Raw genomic sequence first — 13,834 nt, 5'->3', positions numbered from 1 at the left:
TCTCTACAAATTCTCTCTATTTCTAGTTTCACGTAGATAATTGATAACCGTTTTTGTTTTATAGTGAAGATAAGGTAAACTTAAATTAGCTTAAAACTAGAACAACACATAAGGGAAACTCTAGCTCGCTTGAATCTAGAACAATTCCATGGAATTAGTAACAAGATATGTGATTTGCTTGTAACACATTTATAGTGGTGTGACCTCTCTGTTTAAGTCACTTGCAAACCTATAAATGTTTATGATATTTCCAAATAACCACTTCAAAGTATTAACATCAAGAAACAATATTTCATATATATGGAAGTCCTTCATTTTGAAGAGAAGCAAGCATGGTTAGAACCAAATTGTAAACCTTAAAAAAAAATACATCTATTATAACAAAAATAAAATATAAGCTCTTTAATTAACATGCAAAAATAATTATTATTTTAAAAATAAATCTAATAACTAAAAATAACCATATTCATTTCATTTAAATTTTATATAACAAAAACATTAAAAATAAAAATAAATTAGATATACATTTACAAGCTTATAAAAAAATATAACTAAAATAAATATTCCTTTCTACAATAAAAATAATTTCTACACCAAAATTGAAAATAATCAATCCTATTTAACTATCATCAAACATGTTTTAACAAATTAAGAAGCAGTATCACCTAAACCTCATCTCATTTATGTTGTGCCAAACATTATCACATTTTATTGCCAAGTTAGTTGTTCTTATTTAGAGAACTCCCTATAGTTCTTAATATGACTTAATTATGGGAGAATTAATTATACACATTGGTGTATCTATTTTGAAACCTAGGTTGTAGATTTTTTTTTAAATAAATGAATAAGATTTTATTTTAGAAGAATATTTGGTTTAATAACAGCATCAAGGGTTATGATTTTACTAAAACATACATATTGAGCATTACAACCCAATCTAATAAATATTTTAATAAACAAAATTGAAAGGATTGTGTGCATTTCATTCCACAGGATAGTCTATTTGTTTACCTGTCTTAAGTAAGCATCATTATATTGGCATTATATTTTTCATTTTTGTAGATATGGATTTGATAATTTTGAGACCATCTTTAATATATATCTGTGTTTTCATAGACATTTATTGGACAGAGGAGGAAGAACATAAAATGTGTTTTCACAGACATTTATTGGACGGAGGAAGAAGAACATAAAATGTCTCTGAGGGCTTCATAAAATGGGAAAAGGCCACTCGAGGCATTTCCAGGAAGTTTGTCACTTCCACAACTCCTAGCCATGCTCAATTTTTTTTTTTTTTTTTTTACTTTAGCGCTTCCACAACTCCTCCTCAACTTGCTAGCTTTTTCGATATGCCCTGATTCGATATATTTCTTACCATAAATTCGAAAGTAATAAAAGTTTTTTTTTTTTCTTAAATCATTTATTTCTGATATTCCTTCACCCATTGATGCCTAAGTATTTCAGAAATCTTGAGATAAAAATATATTACTTCTGAAACTAATCATATTGACAAATCTTCACCTCAAATCTTCACCTTTCATTTTTCCAAAATCCTAGACTTTTGAAGGAGAGGTTTTGGAATTTTGCACAAACGAATATGAAATTTATTATTTCTGAACCTCGTTAGACTATATATGAAATCTGGATTTTTGGAATTTATTTTCAGATAATTTTTATTTTTATTTTTATTGAGATTATGTGATTTGGTAACTTCATGGCAGTTCGATGCACTTATGTGAGAAAATAAATGTAAATGCCTTAAACCTCAATGAGTGCATATTAAATGGGTTAATACTCACATGGAGTATGAGTTTATAAAACTCAAAAAGTAACTTCAATGAAATTATTTTATATATATATATATATATAAATTTAAATATAAATTTAAATTTGGGAACATTGAATGAAACTTATACATGTTTTTGAGATATGAATTTCTTTTTTATTGTTAACATTATTGGATGGTGACTATGGATGGAACCCCTAAACGTTATGAAGTGTGAAACCATCTCATTCTCAGTGAATATATATTATGCGAACGATAGACTAACACAATATATATTTTAGACAACAACATGTGAATGTATATTATTTGAATAGTGTGTGGTGAATGTACACTATTTGAATGGTGTATGGTGAATGTACATTATTTGAATGGTGTGTGGTAGAAAGTAGTATAATGTCAAATAACTAGGTTAAAACAACATATATTTTAGACAACAACATAACACTGCATATTATTTGAATGGTGTTTAGTAAAAAGGAGCATAGTATCAATTAAGTAGGTCAACACAACATAAATTTTAGACAACAACATGTGTTTTATGTTATATTTAGTAAAACAATCAATTGGATTATTAATACTATTTAAACATTTAGTGCATTTTCATTTATGGGAGATGATTTTCATCTTATTTTACTATGACCATCATCTTACTTTACTTAGCAATGGAGTACAATCAAGTTATATGGGAAGGGGGAATTTTTGACAAGGCATCTGATATGGTTTATAGATGGAGAACCCTCTTAATTAGCGAATAAGATTATAGTAAGGTGGGTCGTTTATGCACCTTAAGAACCTATAGGATCTATGCATTATTTTCAATTTCATTGCAAGTGGAAAATTACATTCATTCATGGTGAAAATTAAATTCTTTATATGCCATGAGTAGCACTCAAAAGACCATCCAAAGATAATTGTGCCATAAACATAGTTTGAAAACTAAACAACAACCCAAAAAAAAATGTTGTAGCCACAACCTATCCAAAAATCATACATCCTTTTAATTGTATCAAGAGTTTACAATAAAAGTTGTTGTCACAAAAAAATGTCTAAAGCAACAAAACTATCCACTAAAAACTATTGACGGACGACATAAACATAGCATAAATAGAACTAAATGGGTGACTAGTCCCGAAACTCACTAAAAGTACTACAAAAAACTGTAATTGAAGCTGTCATGGAAGGATAAAAGCATAGTTTATTGTTCTGCTTCAAGCCCTTAAATGAAAGTGCGATGATGGTATCCATTCCCTTGGTCATGATTGCACTCCACTATATGCCATGAACCCATATCTTGTGTAGTACCCGATTTAGAACGTGCATCGACTTTTCTGTTCCTTTCCCTGTAAATATGAGCAACACATATTTGATCAAAATAAATCTTTAACATGTTGATGTCTTATAGAATAGGACATAGGATGTAAATATGACGTTCAGAAATGTTTTTGAACAAATTAACAATTGTCTTTGAACCACGAAAAATATGAATCCTCAGATTCCTGATTCTAAGCAAAATAACATGAGAAGTTTCAGATCCATTATTTTTGCATAATTGCTTTTCCCTGATCCTATACTGAATTTGATCTTGAAAGAGTGGCTGATAAATGAAGGACTACCCCACCCCAATAGGAGTCCTCTTAAGAAGAGGCTCCATCGAAGTGTGCCCATAGAATAGACAAATCAATAACTTCTTCAACAATGGGACGTGAACATAGAATGAGATAAAATTTTAAGATAAATTCATGTACCAATAAATATTGGGTTGCCACAAAGTCTGGAGTAACATGTTTATCTAGAAAACAACAACTTTCTTGCAAGCCAAATTCCCCACGACAGTAGGAGAGGAAGAGCACGAAACTTTTTTGGAGTAATAGAATTCCACCAAGATTACTGGGCAAATGTATAAGACATTTCATGCCAATGAAAGCTGAATTCCAATTCAATAAAGAAAATGGATAGAAGAGAAAAATTCGATTTAGAGTCTCCCCTTTGTTTTTACATAATGGACACTGCTTTGGACTAATGATATCTCATTGAACCATATTATCTCCTGTGGGAACCCGATTTTCCAGGATACATAATTGGAAGAGATGTTCTTTTGTAGGGAATTTGATCTTCCATAGAATTTTCCACCACCTGGAGAGAAAAGGGGGCTTCATACCTTCCATTAGAAAGACATATGCCAATTTAGGGGTGTAGTTTTGAGAGATTGCAAGAGTACACATTAGTGAATCCTCCCTATCCTTGATGCAAACATCATATTCATTTAGATAGGCTATGAAATGTCGTTAGAGATTGTCCTAGTTTCCTTTTAGATTAAGGTGATGCGCTGAACGCCAGCCCTACCCCCATATTGAGGAACTTTCCTCATCTGCAACGTGAGCCAATGTTTCAAATCCAATTGTTGAAAGATGATCTACCATATTTGCGGGAGACAGTAGTTTGGGCAACTCGCATCCCATGGATCTGATCCAATTCTAACATGCTCCTCATTACCCACTTTTCGAACCAATCCCTTTTCAATCACCTCAAATGAGTGAACAATCACCTTCCAAATCACTGAAGCATTTGATCTCCTTCGATTTGGGGCCCAAATCCATTCTATAATTGACCAAGGACTTTTGTATTTGTGCAAACAACCTTAGACCATAAGCTACTTGTAGAGATCATAAGCTAGCCTAGCTTAGAAGCTAGAGCCTCAAGGAGGCTTCACTCAATGAACCTATGACATATCACATGCGTTCATGGCATATTAAATAATACCCTTGATTTGAGTACATATTGAAAAATGTTAGAAATTAATTAACGAAACAATGAAATACACAAAAAAATTGTGGAGACACAAATAAAGAAATGCATAAAAAAAGAGAGACACACATGTATGCGGTTCATCCAATTTGGGCTACATCCATGGAGAAACATTCAGTCCTTCCTTTTATATTATCCAACAAAATGGAAAGATACAACATGCGGCAAATGCATTGTAATTTTCTCTTCGCTTTCACATAGTCTACTCTATATTTTTCTCTCATAATAATAATAAATAGTCGTAATACAATTCCCTCATATAAACTGAAGGTTGCCTTATAGGGAAAAAAACCCTAGATTAACATAACTTCTACCATGAGATCATCCGCATAATGAACGACCCATAATTACTATTCATCTATTTTTAGCTTCCCCTGAGGGCGATTAAACGGGCAACATTGCAGCCTCGTAAGGAACATTGATCCAATGCATCTGAAACAAAAAACCTTTGAACAATCAGGAAGATAATGAGGCTTCACACCCACCAAAAGATACCTCTAAAAATCACACTATTTAACCCCCTACCAATACGAACCAGATGCACCTTTCTAATGTAAAAAACCACTACTTTGAATAGATATTGTAGATATTCATTTTTCATTAACATTTTCCTTCCATGTGTCAATGCTTTATGGTTTGTACGCATGATTTGTTATGCCAAATTGTTAAGGTGGATACTTGCCCGCCGGTATGTATAAATTGTTGAAATGTATATATGGAAAGAGCCATCTTAAATAGGGATCTAACAGGAGCGGAGAGGGGTCCGATTTCTTCACATTTAAATTTTTTTATGACCCGACATTATCTAAATATTTTGGCTGAATATGAGTAAAATTTCAATTTAATTTTGATGACTGGGGTACAATGTTACATATGATACTTGGCTGTAGAATGAGCCTCTCGGCTCAATAATGAAGTTTGCATCTCATATATACTCAAGTATACATGCTCAAAAGTAATATTTAATGTGTTAAATCTTTCCTAAATAGATAATCTTTCATAAATGTTTTTATAAAATATTTTTTAAAATTCTTAAATTTAATGTTTTGATATTTTCGAATAAAGTAACCTCTCCGAGTGAAATTCAATAAATATAAATATAAATTTTTAACGTTCAATATAATTTCCTATCTCGCTCCCATCCAAACCACCTCCACCAATGTGAAATCCGGCCTATCTGGCTCCCATCCAAACCACCTCCACCACTGTGAAACCCGGCGTATGAAGTGTGAACCCTAGATAGTTAGGGGCGAAGACAAGATACCAACTAGGGATTGCCCTCCAACCCCATGAGAAGCATGATGTGTCCCCGTGTTGGGGTGCAAAGGCAGGTTTTGTGCCATGTAGAAAGTTATATCGCATTTATAAATATGTAAGTAACATGAAAGTCATGTTATGGAATCTGTTTCTAATATTTTTATTTTTATAATATCCAGTTAGTGGACCTACCCTCCGGTGGTGTGTACGGTAGTTTGAGATGGAAGTTGATATGGTTCATAATTTATTTATTTCACATATTGTCGGCCCAGAAATTTGGGTGCCCCATATGGAGTGGCGATCTCCGTATAAATATATCAAAATGGTTCTTCTCTTCTTCCTCACCATGTGAAACAATTTCTTTTGTTTAGGCGCAGTCGACACAATTTCTTTTGTTTAGGTGAAGGCTAAGAAAGGCGGGCAGTTACCACTTGGAAAATGATGATGACGTCAACAGATACAGGTACTCTAGAATTCAATGAAGGATGGGATATTATTCAGAATGGCATCCTAAAGTTGATAAATATTCTCAAAACAGATTTAAAAGGCGAGTTTCCTGTAACGGAGTACATTAAGATTTATACAACTGTGTACAAAATGTGCACCCAAAGGCCTCCTTATCTGTACACACAACAACTCTATGACAAGTACAGGATTTCGTTGGAAGAATACGTTGCTGTCACAGTATTGCCAGCTTTAGGGGAAGTGCATGGTGAGTTCCTGTTGAAAGAAGTTGAGAAATGTTGGGGAAATTATGACAAGGTGCTGGTTAGACTCACCTCAAATATGTTCTCCTATTTGGATCTTTACTTCGTGGGGCAAAACTCCCTGGTTTCGCTAGTAAAAGTTGGAGTGATGTGTTTCCGTGACGTGGTGTATCACGGTATCAAGATTAATGTGAAGAATGTGGTGATTGAGTTGATTAATCGAGAGCGCGAGGGAGAACAAATTGATCGCGGTTTGTTGAGAAACAGTGTGAATTTTTTTGTGGAAATGGGAATGGATCGCATGGATTTGTACCAAAAAGACTTTGAAGCTCCCATGTTGGAAGATACTGGAGCTTACTACTCTAGGAAGGGTTCATTATGGATATTAGAGGAGGATTCATGTGCTCACTATATGATAAAGGCCGAAGAATGTTTGAGACGTGAGAAAGAAAGAGTTGCTTATTATTTGCATTCCAGCAGCGAGCAGAAGTTATTAGAGAAAGTAGAAAGTGAAATCCTCTCCCGCTATTATATTCAACTTTTGGAAAATCAGTATTCGGGCTGTCATGTTTTGCTTACAAACGACCAGAAAGACGATCTTTCCAGAATGTACAGGCTGTTCTGTAGAATACCTCAAGGCTTGGAACCTTTTGCAAATATTTTTAAACAGCATGTAATCAGCGAAGGAATAAAATTATTTAAATGGGTGGAAGATGTTGTCAAGAATAATAATGGAGACGGAAGTCATATAGATGACATTCCAGCACATGAGTTGGTGGAGAAGATTATTGAAGTGCATGATAAGTGTAGTGGTTACGTTGTGGATGCATTTCAAAGAAGCAGTATTTTTTATAAAGCCTTGAGCGACGCATTTGAAGTAATATGTGATAAAAAAGTCGAAGAAAGCACATGTGCAGAGTTTCTGGCTACATTTTGTGACAACGTGCTTAAAAAGAGCGGCTTAAGTGATGATCATATTGAGGGTATTCTTGGAAAGGCGGCGAATCTCCTTCAGTATGTTAGTGATAGAGATTTATTTTGTGAATTTTACAGGAAAAAACTAGCTTCCAGATTACTACACCATAAAAGCGCAAATGAGAGCCATGAACGAGCCATGTTGTCAAAGATAAAGCATCAATGTGGTCTCCAGCTAACGTCAAAGATGCAGGGCATGGTTAATGATTTCACACTGGCAAGGGAGACTCAAATTGACTTCAACACATACCTTCATGATTATTCAAATGTGCATCCTGGAATAGAGTTGACTGTTACAGTATTAAATAATGGGTTCTGGCCAACCTACAAGTTATTCAACCTCAATCCACCAGCGGAAATTCTTGAATGCATTACGGCGTATGAAGGCTTTTATTCTACAAAATATCAGCATCGTAAACTTACATGGATGTATTGTTTGGGAAATTGTAAAATTATAGGAAACTTTGATACTAAGCCAATAGAAATTGCAGTATCAACCAACCAGGCAGTCATGCTTTTATTGTTCAATGATTTTGAAAGATTGAGCTGTGAAGAAATCAGTTCACAATTAAATTTGCGAGAGGAGGATGTTATTAGACTGCTTCATTCATTTGTATGTGGAAAGTACAAGATTATTTTGAAGGAGCCGGTGACTCAAACAATAACAAAAACTGATAGTTTTGAATTCAATGCTAGCTTCACCTGCAAATCTGCGAGGATTAAGATTTCACTTCCACAAATGGATGAGAAGAAGAGAGTCAGCGAGGTTGTAGATGGCGATAGATGCCATGCCATCGATGCTGCAATAGTTCGGACGATGAAGGCTAGAAAAGTCTTGAGCAGTCAGGAATTATTCGTTGAATGCGTTGAGCAACTGCAAGCCACGTTCAAACCAAAAGTTAAATTAATGCAGAAGCAGATTGAAGATCTGATTTCAAGGGAGTTCATAGAACGGGACAAAGAAAATCCTAATATCATTCGATATGTAGCATAAAAGAAATTGTATCAATTTCGGATATTGTTTTAGGCCTACATTTTCAATCATTCATGTGCAGGATACGCAACTTTTACGCAACTTTTTAATTGACTTTATGGATAATGTAAATTATTATTATTATTATTATGTAAATTATTATTCCTGCCGTTGTAGAATTAGATTTCATGTAGCATGCCGTTGTAGAATTAGATTTTATGTAGCCGTGATATAACGAGTTTGGTATATGTTTTGTCTTTCATTTTTTATATTTGACCGTGTATGGATAATGTAATTAAGAACATTATTTTCTAGGTTATTTTATATTTAATTTTTTATGCTGTGACTTTTATTTGACCGTGTATGGGTAATGTAATTAAAAACATTATTTTCTCGGTTATTTTATATTTAATTTTTTATGCTGTGATTGGTTTCATCTACTTGAGTCATCATTATAGGCTTATATTTGGCTGGCAACAGTGGTTAAATAATGGATTCTCCCGTCTCTTTTGCCAAAAATTAACCAATTTTATTTGAAACAAATTGTTTTACTTTACTTTTATATGTGGAATTGGTTGAAAGGCCATAGATTTTAGTTTTTCAGGGCTAGACATGTCTCTTGTGCCAAAATTTGAACCAATTTTATTTGAAACAAACGGTTTTACTTTACCTCGATATGTGGACTTGGTTGAAAGGCTATAGTTTTTAATTATTTACAGCAAGACATGTAGAATTCCACATTTTGTTCATCCCTAAAACCACAAAAACTATAGCCTTTCAACCAAGATTTTGTTCATCCCTAGATCTGTTCAAGATTTTGTTGGTAGGCGTTGCTGGAAAGAAGTTGAAGGCTAAGAAAGGAGGGAAGTTACCACTTCAAAAAATATGATGATGTCAAGAGATACAACTATATAATTCAATGATGGATGGGATATTATTCAAAATGGCAGTTTAAAGATGATAGATATTCTGAAAGAATATTTAAAAGACAAGTTTCCTATAACATAGTATATGAGCATTTATACAAATGTCTACAAAATGTGCACTCGCTACTTCAACTAGGTGAACTCGTGTGTATACGTGACTGTATACGTGACTGTACTTAAAGAAACCAATGTATATGCAGAGAACTTTTGATTTAGACATTTTATCATGTATTGAACTTTAACCGAGATTTCTTAGACAGTACAGTAAAAGCAAAATAAAGTATCACACATAAGCAACACACATGAACACCAAGATATAAGGTGGAAATCCAATGTGGGTAAAAACCACCTGCTGTTGTCGTCTCTATCTTCTTTTAATAATAAGAAAATATGTTTACAATCTTGCACTGGTGCAGACTCATACCAATATGTAGCCACCCACATGCAGAAGGCTACAACCTTCTCTCATTCTCCAGCTAGCTCAAATATTAGTGAATACGTTTACTAGTACGTAGGTGCCAATGTACAGAAAACTCCACTCTTCTACCAGTGACCACATTTCATGAATTTTCACAATGGATACTCTTGGAACACAACACCACAATCTAAAGGCCACGTTTAATTCAATTTTCATACTAGATCAATCAACAACATCATAACTGCAATACAATCATCAAGTACATCTGCATCAACCAATCACTGAAACTCAATCACCATAACTTGAATCTCAGCATTCACAACACTCTCACCATAATACAGTCACCACAACCCAAAGTAAAAGCCAGAACTATGCTACTTCCACGTGACAAACTAGAGTGTATAAGCACTTTTGTCAAAGCCGACTAGAGTACACATTTGTAAATATTAATTCATAATTTTTCAACTATTCCAGACTTCAGTTATACCCAGATCATAACATTTATAGAATAACACATGCGTCAGTATTCAGATCTATACTATACATGATTAAACCACATAATTATAATTCATTGTCATAATCTTCTGTTTTTGTTTGTTTTGGATTTTTGCATGCTTCATCAACTACAATATCAATACTTTCAACAATTTTCCCAAGTCTTTTATTATAACATTTATATCCTTTACTTCGGGAAGAGTAACCAAAAAGAATACCTTCATCTGCTCTAGGATCAAAATTACTAAGTTTTTCATCAACCCTTTTGATATAACATTTGCTTCCAAAAACATTGAAGTATTTTACAATAGGAGTCTTACCATACCAAATTTCATGTGGAGTTTGAGTTCTATCTACCCGCAAATTTGCTTGGATGAGAATAGTTACGGCGGAAAATGCAGCTTCACCCCAGAAGGTTGCAAGAGTTCCAGATTCATCTGGCATAGCTCGAGCCATTTGTTGAACAATTATGTTCATTCTTTCTACCACTCCATTTTGCTGCGGAGTCTTTGCAGTGGAGAATTGCCTTTTTATTCCATGTTCTTCACAAAAGTCAAAGAATTCACCTGAGGTAAATTCCATTCCTCGATCAGATCTGAGGCATTTGATTTTTCGATCTGATTCATTTTCAACCAAAGCTTTGAAGACTTGGAACTTTTCAAATGCTTCATCTTTATGCTTTAGCATACCTATCCAACACATTCTAGAAAAATCATCAATGAACAAAATAAAGTATTCTTCTCCACGAGGTGACCTTTTCCTTGATGGTCCACATAAATTTGTATGAACAAGTTCAAGAGGCTTATTAGCTAACCCTTCTTTTTTAATGAAGTGATCCTCTACAGTCATAACATTTCTAGGTTTAATCTTTTCTTTCAAGAAAACAGATCCTCTACCTTTTATGATAGCAGGAGTATCATTTCCAAATGAGGCATTTGTTTCATTTTCTAAGGCATTATATGAGTGAATTTTTTCTTTGTCACCTGTCATGTGTTTTGAGCATCCACTTGTCGATGTACTAGTGATTTTCTTATCCTTCTACATACAAAGCTATACCACATCTTTCTGTTTGAGATTATTTCCTTCTCCATATCTTTGGATTTAATTGAGTTTGCTCCTTTTGAGACGATTGCCGAAATTTGCTCCTGCATTTAGATTCTTCATGACCAAATTTGTAATAGATTGAGTGTTCTATTTCATTTTCAAGAAGAGAAAAGTTATTATAGGAACTTTTCTTGACCCCTATTACATTCCATGTCCCGATCATACCCAGCAGCTCTCGTACCCCTAAACTCCCCTTCTAACGGCCCAAGAAACTCCCCCTCTCAAGGCCCCAGCATTCCCAGCTCTCGTCCCGATAAGCTCCCCCGCCAAGGCTATTGTTTGAATTGTTCATGTTCTGTCAACGTGCAACGCATGGACCATTCTTTCTCTTGCCTGTCTCTGGCTGTCCCCCGTATGTTCCACTGTCGTTCCCTCTCGAAAGGGAGAACCTTGTCTATTGTAATGTCCCCTGTAGCATCTCTATATATATAGAGATGCCCATATCTATTTTGTCTTTGCGTGTTGCTTTCGACAGGATGGCCCTTGCTTGCTTCGAAAGGGATGCGAGAGAGATGAAAGGAGAGAGAAGGGGCCTGAGCTTAGGCAAGCTTGGGGGATAACTTGGAAAGGGTCTCGATCATACAATCCCTTTGGTTAGGACATGCCCAAACCTTTGATTTCGTGCTTCTCTAGTCATGATGGTTTTGTAAGCAACACATTGAGCAGCTTTGTGTCCGAAATTATGACATGAAAAACATTGCCCATTAAAGAAGTTCCCGCGACTATTGAATCTATTGACCTGGTGATTGTAGTTTCTATTGATATTCATCTTTGGAGCAAATTGAGTATGATTTACCTGAGATTGGTTATGGCTTCTATTCATCCTTGGAATAAATTGAGTTTGATTTACCTGGTGATCTGCTTTATGCCCTTGCTGACGATTGTCATATTGTTCACTTGTCTTTGCTGCATCAAGATAGCTTTTAGTGGAAGTTGACGACTTTTGTGATTGAGATGCTTCTTCAGTATATCCAAGACCTGTCTTTATCAGAGGAGAACACTGCACTTTGATAATTTCATCTAAGGTTTTTGATCCTTTAGCAAATCTAAGACTGAGAGATTTTGTTTTCTCAAGATCCTTTCTTATACCCACAATTTCACATTCTAGTTTTTCATCGTGTTTTTCTTTTTCAGCAAGTTGGTATGTCAAGGTATCTATAATCATATTCTTTTCTTCTAAATAGATTTTGAGTTCAGAAATTTCTTCATGAAGGTCGTCTTCTTCTAAATCATCCCAAAAATTATCATTGTCATAAGCCATTAGAAGTCTATATTCATTACTATTTTCATCTTCATCACTATTTGATAAACCATCTCTATCTTCATGAGTATAGTAACTTCTTTTATTTACAACTTGTTTTATATTCCATTTTGCATATTCCTTCCCTTTTTCATATTTATCTTTATGAGGACATTTCGCAGCATAATGACCGACCCTGCCATAGGCAAAGCATTTGAAGGGTAGCTTACCTCTAAATCTTTTGGAGCCCCATTGAAGCTTCTTGACAAAGTTTACCTCATCTTCTTCTTCTGAAATATGTCCTGATTCATTGTGTTCTTCCTTTCCTTTTGCTGAAGCTCTAAATGTGGCTTCTCTCATATCTGATGGACCTCCTTTTCTCATCTCAAAGGCAGTTAAGATTTCGTGAGGCTGTGTCATGGTGATAATCTACAAATCATGTTTTTCTTCTATCGTAGACTCTTTTGATTCAAATTTAGCAGACAAGGATCTGGAGGTTGGAGCCTCACAAAAGTCAAAGTTGGTGCTTGGAAACTGATTGCAACCACTTATATATTGTATCTATTTTTATAACAAAGATTATATTAACAAAAGCATTGATACTTGTTGCTCATCATGTGTTTTGAATATAAATGTTTCAATTGGTAAAATAATAGTTGAAAAGAAATACTGATTCACCCCCCCCATCATTTCCAACAATTGGTATCAGAGCTAGTACCTTCATTCAAAGCCTAATAGCTTGAAGGTTGATCTTTAGAGCACAAATGGAGAAGTCAAGAAAGAAAGTCTCCAATCCTCATAAGGATGTGTCTTCCTCTACCCCTAAAATAGAAGACAATCAATTTGAGGAGGCTCCAAAGTTCAATGGGAACTTTAGTATATGGGAAGCAAGAATGAGGAATTTCTTACAGACTCAAGGGATTGAAATCTGGAAATCACTGATTGTTGATAGTACGATGGATGAAGAATCTAAGGAGTATAATGCAAAAGCAATGAAGGCAATCTTGAATGGACTACCTGATTCTATAAAGAACAATCTAGGAAAATATTCACAAGCAAAGGGTATATGGGAAAAAATTCATGGCCTTCACTCAAAAGGAGTATTGACCATGACCATCAGTCAAGAAGATGATTGAAATCAAGAAGGA

At 34.5% G+C, this 13,834-nt stretch overlaps 1 pseudogene; it reads left to right on the top strand.

Annotated features, from left to right (window-relative positions):
* Positions 1-6,292: 6,292 nt before the first annotated feature.
* LOC149265615 (cullin-1 pseudogene) lies at positions 6,293-8,524 on the top strand (annotated as a pseudogene).
* Positions 8,525-13,834: the final 5,310 nt, after the last annotated feature.

The sequence above is a fragment of the Pinus tabuliformis genome, chromosome 6 (genome assembly GCF_031772625.1).
Source record: "Pinus tabuliformis cultivar Carrire ecotype Pingquan chromosome 6, CPIR1, whole genome shotgun sequence".
In the NCBI taxonomy this organism is placed as follows: Eukaryota; Viridiplantae; Streptophyta; class Pinopsida; order Pinales; family Pinaceae; genus Pinus; species Pinus tabuliformis.
This window is presented reverse-complemented; position numbering and strand designations above follow the sequence as displayed.